This window comes from Numenius arquata, chromosome 10 (genome assembly GCF_964106895.1).
Source record: "Numenius arquata chromosome 10, bNumArq3.hap1.1, whole genome shotgun sequence".
Classification (NCBI taxonomy): Eukaryota; Metazoa; Chordata; class Aves; order Charadriiformes; family Scolopacidae; genus Numenius; species Numenius arquata.
Window position 1 is genome coordinate 50937516 of NC_133585.1, and position 20726 is coordinate 50958241.

The 20726-nt window shown below is 39.8% G+C and overlaps 1 protein-coding gene across 22 annotated transcripts in view; it reads left to right on the forward strand.

Annotated features, from left to right (window-relative positions):
• Positions 1-20726, forward strand: part of SORBS2 (sorbin and SH3 domain containing 2) — a 181787-nt gene that overhangs the window by 10967 nt on the left and 150094 nt on the right. The window contains exon 1 of one of the 22 annotated variants that reach the window (XM_074155272.1): positions 8348-8432. The exons of the other annotated variants lie outside the window; for them this stretch is intronic. The gene's annotated coding sequence lies outside the window, so the exon portion shown is untranslated. Of the gene's footprint in view, positions 1-8347; positions 8433-20726 lie in introns of those variants that run through there. 22 annotated transcript variants of the gene reach the window in all.

The following is a 20726-nucleotide window of genomic DNA, read 5'->3' on the forward strand; positions in this document are numbered from 1 at the left end:
TCCTCTTTGAATATTTCAGCTTTCCCCTCTTTAGTGCTAAGTCCAGTTTCAGTTTCCATTAAAATCTTAAATGTACACGAGGTACTTGATGGAAAACTGGTAGCAGACTTTTTAAAATAATCCCATTTCATAATTTCATAGCAACTGCTTTAACACTGTTCAAGACCAAAAATTAAGACAGAGTTGAAGATCACTTAAGGAAAAAAGGGAAGTGAATGTTAAGTTTAAGAAGACAAAGCATGGTTCAAGCTAGAAGGCAATTAGAATCTAGAATTCTTGTCACAAAAAGCTGATTCACTTCCTAGGATGTATTTGGCAGGTGATCTGCTAAAGTTCCTAATGTTCTGTTACCCTCTAAAGAAAATAAATAAGCTACCACAAAAGTCCAAGCTGTTAATATCTAAGCGGAGGTAGATGCTGCTGTTATTTGTTTAAGCAGTTCTGGAATGCTTTGGCATTGTTTCACTTCCTAGCACAAAAGAAGAGATGACCTCTTCATGAAAAGAATGCTGTGGATAAGCAGGTTGGTACCTTATCAACTCTGCTGTTGTAGTTATGCCGGCCAGACATGTTAGTGTGACTTAGACATACTCTGCTCTGGTATTTATACTTTGTCAGAGGTGTTCTGAGATTGATTTGTGACCTCATCTGGCACAGAGAGGTGCTGCCAAGTTCTCAGAATTGATAAAATGTAAGCCCACTTTACGAGGAGTTTATTTAAAACTTCCTGGCTTCAAAGAACTTCGGAAAATATGATGGCTTACTAGCTTTATCGTACCGATTTGCTACTGATGCTCTTACTCATTTACCCTTCCCAAATCTTGCTGCTTTTAACAAGTGATGGTCTGCTCTAGTGGAGGTGTCCCTGCCCATGGCAGGGGGGTTGGAACTCGATGATCTTTAAGGTCCCTTCCAACTCTAACCATTCTATGATTCTATGAAGAACCATAGCTGATGGTACCTCTTTCAAAGCTGAAAAAGCATCTCATTTCCTTTTCAGATGTTTAGGTTTTGAATAGGTATTTTTCCAGGAGGACTGTGCAGGAGAGCAAAATCTTGTGTGCAAAGTGTATGGATTCCAGTCTGTAAGGAAGGGCAAACTTTTAAATGTCCTCTGGTTAGCTCTGAGGAGCGTCAGAGCCAGGCAGGACTGGCCCAACAAGCTTTCTATCACTTAATAAGCCAATCTAATCAGGCAAGAACAACTTTTGAGTTGAGAGCCACAAGTATGGTTGTGTGTTCAGGGAAGCGTTCTCTATTTTTAGCCGGCTGGTTATCATCTGGCTCTCGGCATCTGGCGATATTGAAAGCGTGGGATGGGGGAGCTGGAAAGAGATCAGTTTGGGCTGATTTTGTTACTTAATTTCTTCTTTGTTTTTCCTGTGCAGGATTGAACAAAATTAGATTGATCAGAGAGGCATATTAAGAAACAGACTTACAGTTTGTTGGGTGGTAGTGCATGGGGTAGAAAAATAGAAAAACATGCGGGTGGCTGAAAGAGATTGAGGCTACAGGGAAAATGGAATATAGATACAGACAAATGGGGTTTTTTATTAATTTTTTTTAAATCCCCACATTCTAATTATTAGCAAAGACTCAGCCATCTCGATATATTTCAAATTGCATGGAAATAGAATGGTTTGAATTGATTCTTGTTGGTTGGGGCCTTTGTTCCAAGCAGGCCTGAAGCAGGATTCACGAGGAGCTCCAGGTGCCTTGTAAAAGCCTTTTGCAAAGCATTTCTGCCAAGAGTTGTGGGCAACACTTGAAAATCCGTGCTCCTGCTCCGCTTTCCTACTAGTAAACTCTTTTTCCTAAATTTTTTTCCATTTCTTACAATTGATAGTCTATAAACGTAGCGATTAGATGTTTACAAGTGTTTCTCAAACTGGAGCAAAGGAATGCGTGTCCCAACTGCTGGAGTATGAAAGCGTAGTCTATAAACGTGGTGGTAATAAGAAATGATGCAAAGCAGGCTTTGGAAATGAAGGGACAGCAGTAGATGGCCAAATGGGGATACATGGATGTTATGACTGAGCCCCAGCTGGCAGCAAGGACCATGCAGCTGTTTGCTCACTTCCCCAGTTGGGATGGGGGAGAGAATTAGGAAAGTAAGAGTGAGGAAAAACTGGTGGGTTGAGACAAAGTTTAATAGGTAGAGCAAAAGCCGCTCATGCAAGCAAAGCAAAACAAGAGATTCACTCCCTGCTTCCCATGGGCAGGCAGGTGTTCAGCATCTCCAGGAAAGCAGGGTCCATCACAGGTAATGGTGACTTGGGAAGATGAACGCCATCACTCCCAACGTCCTCCCCTTCCTTCTTCTTCCCCCAGCTTTATACACTGAGCATGATGTCCCATGGCATGGAATGTCCCTGTGGTCAGTTGGGCTCAGCTGTCCTGGCTGTGTCTCCTCCCAACTTCTTGTGCACTCCCACCCTGCCCACTGGTGAGGGGGTGTGAGGAGCAGAAAAGGCCTTGAGAGCTCAGCAACATCCAAACCCACGAGTGCCCTATCACACTATTCCCATCCCAAATCCAAACACAGCACCCCACCAGCTGCTAGCAAGAAAGTCAAAGAAACCACGACACAGGGCCTGAGCCTTTCTGGCAGCTGCTCTCCAGGGATTGCAAATATGAAGCAGTGGTTTAAGGAAGAGGAAGGGCTGCTGGTGAGAAGCTGCAGTGTGGCACAACCCAGGCAAATAGCTCAGGGTATGGCTTTAGCTTACAGGTAAGGAGAAGGCAGTGAAGGGTAAAAATAGAGGAGGTGAAAGTTTTGGATTTACACATTATAAATGGAGGAAAGAAGAGGCTTGGAGAGAGCCGAGTGACAGCTCATCTTCTGAAATATCTAACCGTGATGTCTGAGAAATACTCGCATCCTTTCAGCCTAGAGGAGTTGACTGTTAGTGTCTAAGCAGGGGGGAAGAATTCCTTATCCTGGGTATTCATCTATTCGCTTCCTCTATAAAATGTAATATGTGAAGAACCTCTTACTGAGAAGCTAATAAGATTTTCACTGTAGAATTCTAATTTCTCTACTCTTGTAAAAAAGATGGGAAAACATTTCCTTTTCATTATATAGCTATCAGTCTCATATTTGTACTTTTATACATGTGTAGAATATACAATAAGACTTCATAATGTATGCTGCCAAGTGTTTTTTTCCAATAAATTGGGAAGTGGAAAATTTCTTGTAAAATTGCTAATTTCTTGCTGTAAATTCTTAAAGTTCTGGCATTGTTAGCATGAGCTCAGGCCTCTGTGCATTTTGTCAGAGAATTACTGCTCAGACTGACATTTGACACTCACAGGCTTGTAGGGATCTGCGATTCAGAATGGAAAAAAAACCTCTAAATTTTGGGGGGGTGCTGGAAACTAGGTGGCCTGGGATGTTTTTCAGAATTTAAATCGACTTAATCTGAATTCCTGCCTAGGCCTATGAATTAATGTAGCTATTTAACAGAGCTGTCAGTACACAACACAATCAGGACTGGAAAACTTTCAAGTACAAATTGACCAGATAAACTATTAATTGTCTTGGCAATATTCTTGGCATACTCTGAAAGCATAGTGCATTTCAGTAGCAGTTACTCATTTTTTATTTCACTTCAGGCTACAGTTGAGGTCTTGGTAATATTTCAAGAACTGAGAGGATAACCTTTAAGACACTTATGCATCTCTGTGTTAGGGTTTGTTGTTTTAAGGTTTGCTATTTTCTGTTAAAACTGGACATTTAAGCACTCATTTTTGGGATGACCTCATATATTATGTCCTTATGAGCCCAAGTTCACTGTTTTCTCTGGAATACTCTCCTAAAGACCTGAAAGCAGAACGCTCATCCATACTATAATTCACATGATTTAATGTCTGCTCAATATATCATAAAATTTGAGATGTTCTCTTGGGATAAGTGACAACACCATAGATAGGTGTTGTAATACATGATGTTTTAATGAATCCAATTAGTAACCAAGCAAATAGAAAAGGAAGATAATGAGTCTCTATTTCAGGCTCTCTTTCACCTTTACTTAAAATGCAGCTAAAATTAATCTAAAACTTTATGTACAAACAGCTAAAAAGTAGCTTAAAATAATTTTAGGAAGATTTAATATTTGAGAATAGACAGTGATACTTTCACTATTGCTTTTTTTACCGAATTATATCAAAGTAAAATACTAAATATGGGATGGGAATAGTGTGGAAATTGCTCCAGGAATGCAGTAGCATCTTTAACGCTGCTGTAAAACATGAGGGATCTACTCTTATTAGGTTAAGACACTTTCATCTCTAATTACAAAAGGGCTTCAGGGTTTCCCTTTAAAATTTTTAAATATTTGCTTTTAAGAAAATCAGAGTTACTTTTCTCATCTTTTCCGTGCCGTTTTATGGCTGTACGACTTGTGATGAGTAACATGACCTGAATAAAATTAACTCTTTCTGTTTGAATTCCAGTTCACTCTTCTGCAGGTTGTGTCTCAGTTAATTAGTAATACTGATGTCTTGGGAGTCAGACACTGGGGTGAGGGGTGGGGTGGGGTTCCAGGCTTGTGGTCACCTGGAATGTTGGAAAAATGGTGTTAACTAGTCTATACTTCAGCATACTCAAAAATATTCATTCTGTTTACCTACTGCTTTGCATTTAAGCAAGTTGACCAACCAATATGAAAAAAAAAATTTACAATCTTTTTATATTGGAGACCTTATAGTGGTTTTTTTGATAGATGATGCTTGCTTTATGGTTAGAGCAGTCTAATTTGTCTTTATAGTAGAGCCTTTTCCATTTAAATTAACCATCAAGTGATTACAGAAATCGAAGATCTGTAATTATTAATGATATTCAGGATGGCTGAACAGTAGGTGTTTTCCTATTTGGATAGTCAAATATATCTAGGAACAATTACAATGCAATGTAGGAAATAAAATGCTGATTTTAATATAGTAATTGCTTCTTAACTAGGATCTGATCTTTTTGACATTTCCTGTCCATGGATGCCAATATCCTCTAGTATTTGTTATAGTTCTCGCTTTTAAAACAGTTTTAGAATGCAATCTCATTTTTCATGAAACAGTGAATTTTAATAAAATGTATGCAAATAACAGTTCTTGAGGTGATTGAAGAAGTCATCAGAATGAAATGTTGCTTTAATGGAGGCATACGTTCTATATTCTGTGGAGCTGGTTTGAGACAGCTGGAAGGTAGTTTGTGAAGGAAAACAGCAGGAAGGGCTAAATTACAACGGAGAATGAGATGTTGATACAGTATCTATCTATAGATACGGCTGAGAATAATGCTTGCTATTTCTATGTCAAAACTGAAGATCGTTAGCAATGTTCTGGTGTGAAGGATTGGTGAGCACTACTTTTCTTTCAGCTCTGATGGCTTTTGATGCGAGCAGCTGTCCTCCAGGTACTACGGTGGGATCGGGAAGCTCCATTGAATTAACGTGAGAGCAGGAATTGAGCAGAGATACCGAATGATGTGTTCTATTTTCAGCTCTAACACAGCAGGCAAGCGGTTATCTTTAAGCACTTAAATACTCATTGTAGGGTCAGTATGACTCTCTGCCTTGCACTTGAATTTTTTTATATAAGGGAAGGAGGCTAGCAGCCACCGTCTCTGCTGCCTGATTCTGAACCTTTCCTAGACCCAGACGCGCAGACATACCGGTAACTGAGCCTTGGGGTCCCATCAGAGGTTATTCAGTCTCTGGCAGCTGCACCGTGGGTCCAGTTCCCATCCTTGATGTTGTGATTTCACAGTGGGTTTTGCCAGGAGGAATTTTATGGCTGTGCAGACCACACAGTAGAAACTGTTTCTACGACTTCTGAAGAGGTTTTAGGGAATCTCGGGCAGGTTAGGCTCTCACACTTTGTGCTTTAATTGTTTGCTGAATTGGAACCATAATCTACACTTGGATTAAGCCTCTTCTAGCTAATGGCATGTGTCACTGAAAAGAAGGTTGTATGTACATGTATATCATCAAGTCCTATATACAGACCACGGGCAAAAGCTCCATCACTCTTAACTGGATGGAAGTGTGCCTGCACTACATGTTCAATCTTTAGGGATCTAGAACTTATAAAGTTGTATACCTTCAACCTGTTTTTTTTAGTTAAACAAAAACTTCAGGAACACTTCAATGAATATAATGTGCTTCCACTGTGTGTTAAGATACCTGTATATCTACAGATATTTAGGTATGGACAAACGTCCTGAAACCTTTCCAAGCTCTAACCTATTGGTTAAAAACTCGTGACCTCCAGTTTTTTCAAAAACTCTGCATTATGACAGTAACCATAGTAGCTTAGTGCAATTAAGTGATGGGAAACCTGCTTGTGTTTGCACTTAACTGAAGATGATTATTTTTGGAAGAGTCAGTGACTGTATCAATGCATTAAGAAGCAAGGGACTGGATGCGTAGCCTGTCTCATGTTGTTTATTAACAAAAAAGTTAGTGAACTAATCATGGTGAAATGGTATTCTTGTAACGCAGACAGGATTTGTTTTAATACTTACTTTGTGTGTAAATAATTACTTCAGTAGTTTAACGTTTTCCAGCCAAAAGCTTCAGAATCAAGTTGCCAAATCAACAGACATCCCTTTTTGATCAAAAAAAAAAGTACTGTTGGACAGTAATCATGGCACAGAAGGTATATGCTGAGGGTGCTTTTGCACAGGCTGTGAACCCCAAGTGCAGTTTGAGAGATGTTGACATCCATCCAACTTTTTAAAGAAGGTTAAGAGCGGAAGAAACAAGACTAAGTTAGTGTTACTGTTGAAACACCTACTTAAACGTAGCTGGAATGTTTCAGCTCTGACACATCAGCAACCTAAGCAGAATTTACCTACTTGTTTCCTGGTGAGCCCCACCCAGGCCACTTTCCTTTGGTAATACCCAATTTCAGAGAAACTAGCGTTTATCCTGAGGGAAGGAAGGTGAAGGTGCCGAAGGAAGAAAGGTGTAAGATCCACCACAGCGGACCTTAGTTCTTGGCTTGGGACTCCGCTGAGATACCACTGCCCTTGGGCTCCAAGAGCAGAGATTCCACTTGGTGTGGTGGAGCAGCAGAGCTTTGTCTGCAAGCTCTGAGCAGAGGTGTCAAACCTGCTGTAGCCCTAGAAAAGTATGACAGTGAACGAGGAAATGCCATGATTTGTTGTAGATACTAAATCAATCGCTATTAATGACTAGGAAGGGATGGAAAAATCTTCCTCAAACCAATAGTCAGAATTTTTATTATGAAATGCAGCATGCTCACTCAGATATTTTTAATGTTTCTAAATGATTTTCAAAGAACTTTAGGTTGCAGGGTGCTGCGTGTGCTTTCTAGCTTTTATTCCTGACTCTTTAGGTGGTTGAGATGTGAGATAATGACAGCTTTTGAAGAGGGGGAATTTTTACAGGCAGTTTTAAATTGTTCACAAACGTCTCCTTTTCTTCCTACTCCTAATTGAAATGAAGAACTGTGCTATTCTAAGTAGGATAAAATTGGTTTACAAGGTGATTGTACCTTGCAATCTTTGAAACCTGTCTAATAAACAGCAGCCTTTAACCCATTGAGCTCTAGAAAGGGGTTGATAAAGACCGGGGGTGACTGTGATAACGTCAGGGGTTAGTTTTATGTAAACGAGTGGGGATTTGGCCTTGGTTGTTGGAAAACTAGCTGACTAGTGTAGAAAGAAGATTTTTTTTTTTTTTTTTTTTTTTTTTTTTTTTTACCCTGAGTGCTTATACCATGCCCTGTCAAATAATGTCTATGCTTTAAACTTACTGTACATCTTCCTATGGCCGTTGGCAACTTCTTGGCCTGCCTTGCTGGCGGACGATGCTCCTCGCCGCTGCAGCCTTTTAGCTGGGCTCAAACCTCAAACCCCAAAATGACACAGGAATAAAGCCGGGGGGGGGGGGGCGCTGCTCCCTCCGCGGATGCGGACGGTGTTGGGAAGGGGCGAGTGGGTGGTGGAGTCCAGCGGTCGCCCTGCGGAGCGGGTGGGGGTCCCTCAGCGGCCCCGCGGTTGCCCCGCGGGCCCTCGGCAGAGCCCGTCAGTCGCCCCGCGGAGTCTAGCGGTGGCCCCGCGGAGCCCGTCGGCGGGGCGCGGAGCCCAGCGGTCGCTCCGCGGAGCTCCTCGGTGGCCCCGCGGAGCCCGGCAGCCCCTCGCCCCGCGGCGCGTAGCCCGCCGGTAGCCCCGCGGAGGCCGTCGTTGGCCCCGCGGGGCGCGGAGCCGCCCCTGTCGGCGTCGGCGCGGTCGGTGCCGTCGGGCCGTTGGCTGTTGCCATGGCTCCGGCAAGCCGGGGGAGCCCAATGAGGCGTCTGCGGCAGCGCCGGCAGCCAGCAACCAGCCATTTTGCTGAGGGGACAACAATGTGACACACCGCGCCGGGCTTTGCCGGGGAATACGCAGGGAAGGGGCGGACAGGGGCACGCCGGTGAGTTACCTGCAGCGGCTCGGCGCCCCCGCCAGCTGCCATTTTGACAAGGGCAGCGGGGCCGCCCGGGCGGAGGAGGAGCGGGGCTCGATGGCGCTGGGCGGCCGCTGTCAGGCAGCGGAGCCGGGTTTTGTGTGGTAAAGGCGAGGTTTCTCCGCAGCGTCGCTGCTCGGAGGGAGAGCCGGTGAGCGGGAGCGGCGGGGGCAGCCCGCCCTTCCCTTCCCTCCCTCCCTCCCTTCCCTTCCCCGCCTCACCTCCCGGGCAGGTGCGGGACCCCGGCGCTGACCGGGACGCGGCGGGGAAACCTGGGTTTCTGTGAGAGAAAAGGTACGGCTTTGCACCCGCTGCTTCGCTTTCCTGAGAGAAAACTGAGGAAAACATGGGAGAAATCGGCTCCGTGGCGGTCCTTGGGCGGCCAGGTATCTCCGCATCGCAAGGTTGGAGCGGGGGCTGAATTAATTGATCTGATTGCATTGTCGTTACATGTGTCAACGTGGTGTTCCATAGGGCGGGCGGTTCTGAAGGGTGTTTCCGATAGCGGGTAACCTTTCGTGCTTTCATGTTCTGCTAAAAAGAGAGGATTTGTGTGTGTGTGTGTGTGTGTTTCATTGTGTGGGGGGTACAACAACTTGCGAGCCTTAAACCCTGGTGAGGGGGGAACGGATGCATTGTGTGTGCTCGGCCTCGGCGTAACTAGATTTAAATTGTCCAACTGCTGCTGTGCGCTATGTAGGTCATAATAAAAAGCAGCTTTTTTTATTTTTTCATCCCCCCCCCCCAGCTTTCGATGGACCCCAGTGCTGGGGTTGATGAGGTTGTGGTCCTACTCTTAAGAGTAGTGGTATTGCGGCCAGCTCACACCTCCTTTATGTATTTATTTTTTTATTTATTTTTTTTTTAAGACATCGCACATACCGTGCTAGACAGAGCACAACACGCCCATTGTGTCCCTCTGCCTTTGGCCTTCGATAAAAGGAAGGAAACCGGCACTCCACATGGAGCAGGAGCGCATTAATAGCACGCAGCGGTTAAACTTTTTTTTTTTTTTTTTTTTATTAAACAATCTCGGCGATTCTGAGGTGGGCTGGAGAAGGGAGAGAAAATAAAAACGTGAAGGAAGGGAATAATTTGAAACGGGAGAGGTCTTCTTGATTGGATCTAGATGTTAACGCTGTAGATTTTCAGTGGAAAAATGAATTGATCTGAATAGTTATTAGTCACAACACATCTGCTTTAGAGATGGAAACGGTAGTTAGACCTAGGTCAATAAAACCGCAGTCCCTCGGTACAGATAACGTTTGTATTAAAAGGCAGCAACTACCAACTGTGTATTCTCGCTGAGTAAATACAATTCCTGAATTAGCTGATACTGAAATGCACTAAATTATTCTGACAACTGAACCAAACGTTCTGATTCACCTTGCATCTGTAGAAAATGACATGGTATTTTGGTCTTAACTCTTATTTAATAATTATGTAGATTTAAATCACACTGAGATGAGCCATTTATTTGGGCAGCTGAGTGGGCATCAAATCAAGAATTTGAGGTCTGGTATCTTTATAGTTAAATTAGTAACCAGTGCTCTGTAATTAGGAGCCAAATTCCAATGTGTTATTTCTGTATATATATCCTGCAAAGGTATTTGGACAAGCATGTTCAGCAACTATCCCCCAAATGAGATATTGCATTTGGAAACAGGAATATATAAATGGATTGCTACTATCTATTTTATTTTCTCCATTAGAAAAGCTCCATCTTACTTGAATCATTCCAGGATTTTGTTATTGGGTGAATGCACACCCCAACTTCTTTTTCTATACCCCTGTGTAGGGGTCACACAGTAAATTGTTTACAGAGCTGCTTTCCTCTGTGTTCTCTAAAGTAGAATGTGCATTTACAGTGTGGTACTACATGAATATTTATGATTGAGTCAGTAATTATGAGGAAAACTATAAACAAGCACAGCTGACTTCCTTTAAGGTGTTTTTAAGCCTTTAACAAAGAGAGAGAGAGCTTTTGTTATAACACTAAGAAATACGGATATAGCAGTATGCAAAACATGAAGGATTTTGCAGTTCAAGGTGGACATAATCTCACTATGAAGAATTTATGGTGTAAGAAAACAAGGGAAGGCTGGCTATGACTAATCACTAAGCAGTGTGCACCCATTAGGTGCTGATAGATACTTTTTATTTATCTCTGTTATTTAAAGCAATATTCTGTGCTCTTTCCATTCTGCTTTTCTCCTTTTGTCTTTTTTTTTTTTTTTTTTTCTCATATCAATTCCCAGCTTCCCTCTGTTTCCTTACTGTCTCTTTGGCAACATCTGATCCTCTTAGCGCTATTTGTAAATCAAGTCAGTGGCTGTCAGTAATGACCATGGAGGTGCTGGAATAGAATCTGGTGTGAAGGAAGAATTTAAATGAGTTAGAGGTAAGAAACAGCAACTACGTAAGAAGTGTATCCAGTGTGAACTAATTCCATGTGATGTAAGGTATAAAGGCGTAGAATTGGGTCACTGATGTAGAAATCAAATGGGCATGAAGGGAGAAGGGACATTTTTCAGCTTACGATGAACTGAAGTGTACTTATAAACAGAAGGTTTACAAGAAGGCCCCGACAGTAATATGACACGGGACAAACTGGGTATTTTTGCATTGGAAAGGGTGACATCAAGTTCCAATTGAAGTCTAGAAGTTTTTCGGGTTTCAGTGGAATCACAGAATCACAGAATATTTTTGGTTGGATAGGACCTTTGAGATCATCGAGTCCAACCAACAAAAAAAAATAAAAATCCCAGAACACCAAACACCAAAACCGGTGTCATGGTTTCTGTCCAAGAGATGATTACACATGATTTGAAAGTCCGTAGGTTATGCAAAGTCAGGCTCGCCTTTGGTCAGCAGTGATGTAAATAACATTAGCTGCCATCCTTTAAGATTAGAGTCACTTCAGACATTTTTTTGGACTGATGACCTTTGAAGGTGACTCTGGGCCCACGTGTTGTGTTCACGAACAGGATACCAACACAGCAAAAGCAGGCAGGTGCATCTGAAAATGCAGTATCATAGCAGCAGGTGCAAGTAGTAATAGAAACAAGAGAACAGGATGATCGAAGAAGGTGGAATCAAGTCGTGTAGCAGCTTCTTTGGTGTGTTGTTTGTTTAAAATAATCAGCTTTGAGCAAACAGTGATAAGCATCAAGGAACCGTGCCGTCTGTGGAGCGCAATAACCTTATGAGAGAGCTGGTGTGGGAATGTGTTATCTACCTTCAGCCCTATGGGCTGCTCTCTGCGTACTTACATATATGACCAACCTGTGTGTGACAATACAGACAGCGTGTGCCCAGGAACACACTCTGCTATCGAATTAGGGTACGTTGTATAGTGTTACACTGTGGAACGGCCGAATTTCAGTTCTGTATCGGAAGGATCAGGTATTGAATATAATACACCAATGATGCGGTCGCATCTGGAGCAGGTAAATTGCGTCAGATGTGACCTCGGGACAATATTTCTGCTCCAGGGAGGCTGTCTGCACAAACATGGAAATAAAAATTGACAATTCCTGCTTGTTTGTAAACTAGAATTTTATAAACATATACATTGGTATTGTGTCCTGCTACGCTGATCCTTTCACATGTCACTGTTTCAGTACAGCATTAAGTGTGTTACTCGTCAGTTTGTATTTTTACTTAACTATTTGAGAGATGACTGTACCATAGATACTCTGTCTGTGATCATTTTTCTTCAAATAGCGTGGCGTCTTTTCATGAAAGTGTTTTAACAAAAGTTGATCTTTTGGAAATTATGAAGCTTCTTGACATTCTAAGGCTAAAACAAAAGCTAAAAAGACTTCCAAAGGCACTGATGTAATGGAAAACCTCATGTGTGAGAGGGAGAAGGGAGAGAGGTAAATACTTAAAAGGGCAGTGTGTATCTTTGAGTAAAGGCGTGCTGGATGACCACATTCTACATCTACTCCTGCTTTCAGTTTTTTTGAAGCATGAAATGTATTTTTCTGTTCAGATGTATTGTTCCATAACAGTGATACATCACAGCTAATGCTGCTGTAAAGCAGGAAATTCCAAAGACAGAGCCTTTTCTTCTGTTATTTCTAACTTCTTTCCCTAAATAGATTGATTTTTTTTTTTTTTTCATCTTTCTGTACTGAATAAAGATAGTGTTCTGATTCATCCACCCTTAAAAACCTCGCCAACCACCATCAGGGGGTTGGAAAGCACAGATGTGGTTCTGTGTTCTTAAGTAACCTGAGTAACATAGTACACTTTTTTAAGAGTTGGTGCTGAAGATCCCAAGCCTCGAAGGATGGGGGGTGGGAAATACGATGGCAGGAAAAGCAACACTTTCTCCTCTCGATCTTTACTGTGATCAAACTATACAGTAAACTTTTTAGTTAGCCTTTTCAGAAAATAACTGGTAAATAATGCTGAGGCATAGAATAATGAAAACTTTACTTATTTTTAGGGCACTTATCTTGCATTTTTTTGTGCAAGTATTAAAGCAGCCTATAACTGAACTGTTTGATGAGCTAAACCGTTTGATGAACTAAAGCTATCCCTTCTTTAGCAGCAATTGCTGATGAGCTAAATTTGTCCACCAGCATAGTTGTTTTACTGTTTTGCTTCTTCAGGACCCAAAAGAAAAGGCAGTGGTGCATGAGGAAACCCAAGGGGAATGGAATCAGTAACTGCAGCTCTCATGGATGAAAATCATATTCATTGAGGTTTATGAAAACAGTAAAATGCATTGATTTCTGAAGGTTCCATTTTTTTATAGGATCAACAGTCGTGCTACTAGGAAATCAATAGTTGCAAGTGAGGGTCAAAATAGGTGGGAGACGTCTTTGCTGGTTTTCAAACAGTTTATAAACAATGAGTCTGGTTCCTTACTGAATTTCGTAATTCTTTTCTTTTTTTGAGCAGCATCAATAGGTGAGGTCCCAGTTCAAGTGCAGCAAGACTTAAAGGTAGTTGTAGGGCTTCTCAGGAGGCTTGGGGCTGGATGGTGTAGCTCATGATGAGAAGGGGTAGGGACTGTGTCAAGAGCAGGACAGCCATGGAGTGTTCTTTCCAGCATGTTGCCATGTTGTCTGAGGACTCATTAAGTGTCGCCTGAATGTAAAGCTTCATGACCATAGCGTACCTTGAGTGTTATGTTTAATAAAGCCACATATTTCTCAGTGGGATAGATACCCACAAGTGTGGGAAGCCACAGAAATCACAGCCTGACACCTTGCATCAAGGCATAGCTATTACTTAAATGTCACGTTAGTAGTTAAAGTGATGATGGTGCAGAAGAAGCAACAGGTTTTCCTTTGTCAACAAGTTATAAATATTTGTACCCGAGCTAAGAATTTGAAAGACACGTTAGCTAATTATAGAGATCTGACGGGTGCTCTTGGTGAAATATAGTGACCCGTCTCTAGATTTAGCAATAAGGAATACTAATAAAAGAATAGAAATAGGCATTTCTGAAATGTAAATTGTAGAAGAGCTCCTAGTACCTGAGTTTATCATACATAGAAAAGTCAGAATGAGTTATGATTTGTACGATTTGTACTACAATTAATGAAATTAAGTGCAAAACCAGGGTGGACTATACCACGAAACCTGTAAAAGTACAAATTTCAATTCCTAAAAGTTAGGTTTAAGACTGCTTTTGGTCTTTTGATTGGAATAAAATGCAAATACAAACAAAGCATCTCATGGCTGTTTACAGCTAATCTCATCAACTGTTTTGAACCTGACTAGAACTGACTGATATCCAATAGGACTGAATTCCTAAAAGCTAATCCTTTGCCAAAGTTTTGTTTTAGCAAATGAGAGGGAGGAGGCTGAGCATGATTCAGCTATTTGGATCAATTCTGATGTCTGAAAACTGCATGAACTAGGGATTGCACATGTTACTGCAGAGGTCTCTGTGCATATGAACGGTATTTTCACTATTTAAAGCAACCACAGGGGAAAAGTGATTCAGGGCAATAGGACAAAGTGTGGGGTAGACAATTAAATCGGATACTTGAATGTTGTCTGTATTTGAATGTTCATTTTCTCTTAATATTAAAAATTTAGACCCAATTATAAAGCCAAAAATATTTCCCTTTTTGTAAGTATAAACATAATCTGAAATCAAGATATTGTTGGCACCAAGTTTTCAAGTAGGTGCAAAATGACATTTGTAAGGTACCAAATGCCTGTTTCTCACGGAATTTCATGTTCATTTGAGAACCTTAAATTCTCTATTCTGTTATGCTGACAATGAGAGCTTTTGTAGTTCCTTGAACTATGATAATTAAGGATGAATAAATAATTGGTATGAGGTGATTATTGATTGGTAAGAATTACAAAGAATGGTATTTTAGGAAGGCTATTTAGCAAATCTCTAGCACAGAATGCTTTGCTCTCTCCGATGAAGCAACCAGTATGGGCCATCATAAGGTGCTGGGTTAATGGATTAGATGGCCCCTGCTTTGGCTTGGTATTTCAGCTGCTGTTTCTAAACATCATAAGACATCTGTGGAAGTTTTGAACTTCAAAAAGACTGTAGCTTTTGAGGCAATCCTAAACTGTAGTGATTGGCCTAGATGAAATGTATAATAAATAATTCCCTCTTGAATGTGGAAGTCACGCTACTGACTTCTCTGTGTTTTGTGCTTTACATGTCTTAAAATCTTAAGCAGCTATTGCTGGAGTTAGGCATCAACGCTGTATTTTTTTTCTACTAATAGTAATGATTTTAGAGACAAGTGAGCAACAGCAATCCAAAGGGATGCCAGTGGAGAACACTCAGTATATATCGTTTAAGTCATGTATCGATAGTGTACATCACACTGCTTCTTCTAGCCAGTTACGCATTTTCCACATTTTGTTAAGCAAATTCTGACAGTAGCCAGCAGTTGCCAGCACAGTTTTTATTTAACTTGATTTCTAGTGAATTTCTAATGAACAGGGAACTCCAAGCAGTGACATTCTCCCAGATAATCAAATTCATGGTAATTTCACTGTTTTTCCTTTGGAGAAATCTGTATTTGTTAGGAATCTCGAGGAAATAATAATTTAAGTCTGACTGATGTAATCAAGTGGCTTACTCTGAATAACTAAAATATAAAAGAGGCTAATCAAATGAAGTGCTACTGTATGAGAGCTAAGCGAGACACTGACAGGTTTGACAGTAGAATAAAGACCAAACCAAAGACTTTGTTTTGACATACATGCAGATAATCAGGCAAATTCAAGTCTTTTAACAGACCTCTTCTACAAGGGTCACTCTCCTGATACAGATCGTGTAATCTGAGCCTTGCAGATTATCATTCTACTTTTAAACAAGTACAAGGGAGAGGTTTTTTAATTCCTTATTTGCATAGCTGTAGATTTACACGTTCACATGCTTTTGCCAGCAGCCTTTGATTCACAGATGACTGATTTGTGGACTTGAGCAAAGGCCAGATTCAGGACACGCTTTATCGTGAGGACTGCAAACTCCACAAAAATTGTTTGGAAATCTGCGCCTGTTCTAGTTAACACATACTATAGTGAAGCATTAGGAGAATGCCTTCCAACTTGAGGCAGTAGTTTTCTTATGAGCAAGGCAAAAATAATTGCAGAGATGTTATGCTAAATTAATCCAGGTGTGAATTTGTTTACTTTCTGTAATATTTAGTGGTGTAATTATATAAATATATAAATATAATATATATTTATAAATAATATATTATTTATTAAAAATATAATATATAATATATTATTTATATATAAATATAATATATATTTATAAATAATATTATTTATATATAAATATAAAAGGTAAATAAGTCACTACTGAGCTAAAAACCACAAATGAAAATAAACATGTCGGTATGACTACAAAAGAGCTACACAAGGGACAACAGCAAATAGGTGTTGCGCTATTTCTATGTAGATGCATTCTTCTTGCCGTTCTGGCATTCACTCTCTGTATCATTTGCCATCAGAAGAGAAAGGGCAGAAGAATTATTTCCTAACGAACAGATAAAAAGACTTGTCAACTGAGTTGCTATTCGAAAGGAAACTCTTGTGTTTAAGTAATTGTTTCTATCAATATTAGAGCATCAGCATTCACAGCAAGGATTAGGGTCAAGTTCTCTCTGCAATAGATGCTGAACGTAAATTTGATTGCAAAGGTAAAGAGCAGGTTTATTAACAGGTGGCTTTGACCACCACTTGACCATGATACCAGTAGTTTCCAGATTTTCTATAGCAGAAATCAAAATTTAAAAGGAGTTTGAGGAAGAAGCAGATAGGAGCTTTGTAGATAAACTTGGAAAAGAGTTCTTATGATAAAAGGCTCTGCCTCTTACGAATGGATGAAACGTGGGAAAATCTGAGCAGATATTGTCCAAAGCTGTGATGAAATTTTTGAGACTTGTAAGAGGAGACAGGAAGAGAATTATGGAAGTGCTTGAAAGGGAAGAGGAGAAAGATATAGTTGCTGCAGTGAGAAGACAAGGAGCCAGTAGGATATGCCCACTCTTCTGGGTCAGGGACGGGTACGATGGCTTCAGAGCAAAAAACTAGACTGGTCTCATGGGATGTGTTTTGCACAGATCAGAAAGCATTACCTAAAACTACTGGCCCAGATATTATAGTTAAATTATGGGATGACTGAAGCCTAAACAATAGCATTCCTGCTATTCCTAGCACACAAAGGGGAAAAAAAAAAGGTCAGATCTAAAAAATGCTGTGGACGAATGAGTCCTCACAAGAAAAGCCACAACATACTGCTTAAGAGAGCGAAGGGGAAGCAGGTGTGAGGAAAAATGAGCCAGGTCCTTGAGGAATTCACATGCTTGAGTATCCAAGGTCTTTTGTGTTATGTTTGTTTGTTGTTTTTTTTTTTAAAAAAAAGTCATTATATTTGCATTCTAGTCAAATTTCTAATACAGTCTGCCAGGGCATGCCGCAGCTTTTACTTTTTAATTGTTTTTTAGTCTTCATATGTACACTTAAGAATTCCAATCCCAATTTGCAGATTTGAAAACAAATTGCTCTCCTTCTGTGGTTTTATTCTTTATGTTGTGTTTTATTCTTGGGAGACTCAAATAGTCAAGTCTTGGCTGTTCATAAGCACTTTAGATGAAGCATTACAAGTTTGGCTGGTGTTTTCAAATAGATAGTTATGTGAATATCCATTATGGAAATGGGATTCTCTCTAGCTGTCCTCCACCGGCAATGGAATAATGGGAAATATCTGAGGATTCTGAAGTCCGTACCCCAAACCATCTACAAAACAGCTATTGACACTGAGGTATCTGCTCCTCCTGTGTCTATATATTTGCTGACAGTTCTCCATTCTGATTCCTGTCCATTGATTTTGTACTGAATTATTTTAACTGGGGCAAAATTGCATTAGAATGTTAGTGGGATATCTTGTGTGGTTTACTTTATATACACCTGTGTAGTAGGACTGCAAATTCTTCATGGAACGTGTCCATTTCTTGGTGGATGTACTTGGTTTTCAAATTATCAGCTGAGCTGGAAGTTTGAAGGTGGCTTGAGTTCAAACATGGGTTAAAAGAATAATTATATTGCAAACTTTTTTGTGTGTAGTCTTCTCAGAAATCTATGTAACTCTACTGTCATCTTCAGTATCGTATAAATTTTAGTTAGACTTCTATGGACTTTATCTTCCAGTATGTTTAGGAACAGCTTCTCTTTATGTTCATTAAAAGCGTGGTTTTCTGAACTAATTGCAGATAATGCTGTGAAAGGTTTATATTCAACACTTAAAATTGTAAAAACATTCTAACCATATATGTAAATTAAATCTTCTTAGAGGAAGCCACTCCTTTTATTATCGGGCTTATTTTCTATAGTGTTGGCATTTTTTTACCGAGGATCTTTTTAAAGAGCTAAAAGGATTTTTAGCTTTTCAGTGCCCAAAAACAAATAGTTTTGTTAATGAACCTTTTTAGGGCTAGGTTTGGAACTATACTCTGAGGCCCCTACCCACTTTGGTGGGTAAAATTTGTACCCTTGGATTTGCAAAACTGTGAAATCGAATTTCCTGCTTCTCATAATGCTAAATTAGTATCTCCTGCTGCAAGTGCTGAAGTTCAGATTCAAGTTTAGGCTTGTAAGAATCTAGTCTGAACAAGACTTAAAAGCAAGGTCATGACTTCAAGGTAGTTATTCTTCTGTGAGTTACCTCAATCCTGGGTGTATGCAGTATTCTTTCTAAAGATAAATTCAAAACAAGGAATGTAGAATTTATTTAAATACTCGTTTGTCTGAAGAAGGCAGGGGTAAGTTTAGAAAAATGAAGCTTACAAATTAAATGATTATAGACTATGGTATTTTCAGAAGCTCTTGTTTGTCTGTATTCTCCCTTTTGAAGACAATGATAGAAGTCCTCCTTGAATTCATTAACAGGAAATTTGTGTGCTTTTAAAATCCCACTGAAAAGGCATTAGTATCCAGGTTTTTACTATTCTAATTTTAGGTTCAGGCCAAAATGCCTAGTAAATGCCTTTTGGAGAATACTGGAAAGATTTAAATAAAAGATGAAATAAAGTATTACACCTTTGTCTATTTCTGTCACTTGAAATAGTAAGTTTTGGTTTTAATTCATATAGGTATTTAAGTCTTATTATCATTGGTAAGATCTGTGCTGAAATGGTTGGCACCATCTGAATGAATCTGCTAACTTTATTTACAGTATATTTATTACTGGCAATGGCTTTACATGTGTATATACACACATTTAATAATATTTTTTGGATATCCTGATAAATAAATAATTGGTTCTGCCTCCTAAAACTTGATGAACATCAGAAGTTACTTCCGAATTATGCTGTGCATTTCAAGCAGGGATCCTACAAATGCTGACAGGACTTGAAAAGTGAGATCGGTGTGGATTTGGGGTTTTATCGTGCTTAACTTTCTGTGCTGTCTGTATCAGACACACCTGAAAGTTTGAAACGTCACCATCTAAATCATGGTAAGGGGTCATCTTAGTTTCCTGAAGAGGATGAATCGGGGAAATAAAGATACCATGTTGTTATTACAAAGGCAGAAATGTTTCAATATTGTAGCATAAAAAGATTTCGTATGTTGACTTCTTTGGGTATGGATCACATAATCGGTAGCACAGAGTTTTGTTTATATTTTAATGCTATTCCTATTATTAAAAGTACTATAAAAATGATTTGAAGTACTTGCCTTCGGGACAGTTTAGACTTTGCTCTCAACTCACATGTTTGTAGTTCATGCCACCAGTCTATCGTAAGCTGATTTTGTTATTTATAACCAAAAGCTGTACAGATACTACGTAAAACTATTAGTGATTTCCCCCACTCTGTTGTTGTACTCCGGTTTCAAACTCTAGACTTCAGATAACGATCATATGTAATTCCTTGTCACCCTGCTGATCAGAATGCAAGGGCTAAAAAACAAACATTAAATGCTTTTCTAATGTTTTCCTTATGAGCAACTTGTTTAATTGCTGCAGGAATCGAATGTGCATGAGCTTAAATTGCAAGTCAAAGGATTCATAGCAGAAGGCAAGGAAATGCAAGGAGCTTAATGTGTTGTGGATGCTAAATTTGTAATAATTAAAATTCTGCTAAGATATGTCTAATATGTCTCCTTTTAATGGTTTTATGTACAACATTGTAATTTGACAACTTTTTCATCTCTATGTTCTCTTTCAGGAGGTAAGACAGAAAACTGAGGTGATTAACTATCCTGTATAAATTTATGGAGAAAATTACCTTTCAACTTCTCAATTTTGTTTTTCTATGTATCTAAAGCTTTTAAGCCATTTTAGAAGCAGAGGATCACAGAAGTCACTGACTTAATCCTTTAGTTTTCTTAAGTGCAAACATTCATTAGTCCGTTGTTGCCTGTAGTGATCTTTGTCTAAGGGTTAGAATTGAGAATTTCTGTTTTGAACAGGATCAAGCTGATGAAAAATTGAAAAGCCTTGAGGCAAAAAATGGTCTTGTGAGTTTTTATTATTAATAGATGGATGACTCTGAAAAACAGAGGATGTTAAAGTTCTGAGGAAGTAAACAATTTCTAGGAAGGGAAATCCGCCTTTCCATATGTTTTTTTTCTTTTTTTTTTTTTTTTTTCAAAGAGAGGAAATTACTTAAGTGTTCACCTTCAGGGATACAAAATAAAATATCTACTTCAAACTATATTACCTTTGACTTCCAGTTCTCACGTAGCTTAAGACCTGCTTGAATGTGATGGTGACGTTTTAATTTCTGCTCTTCAAGCCTTCTTCTGTAT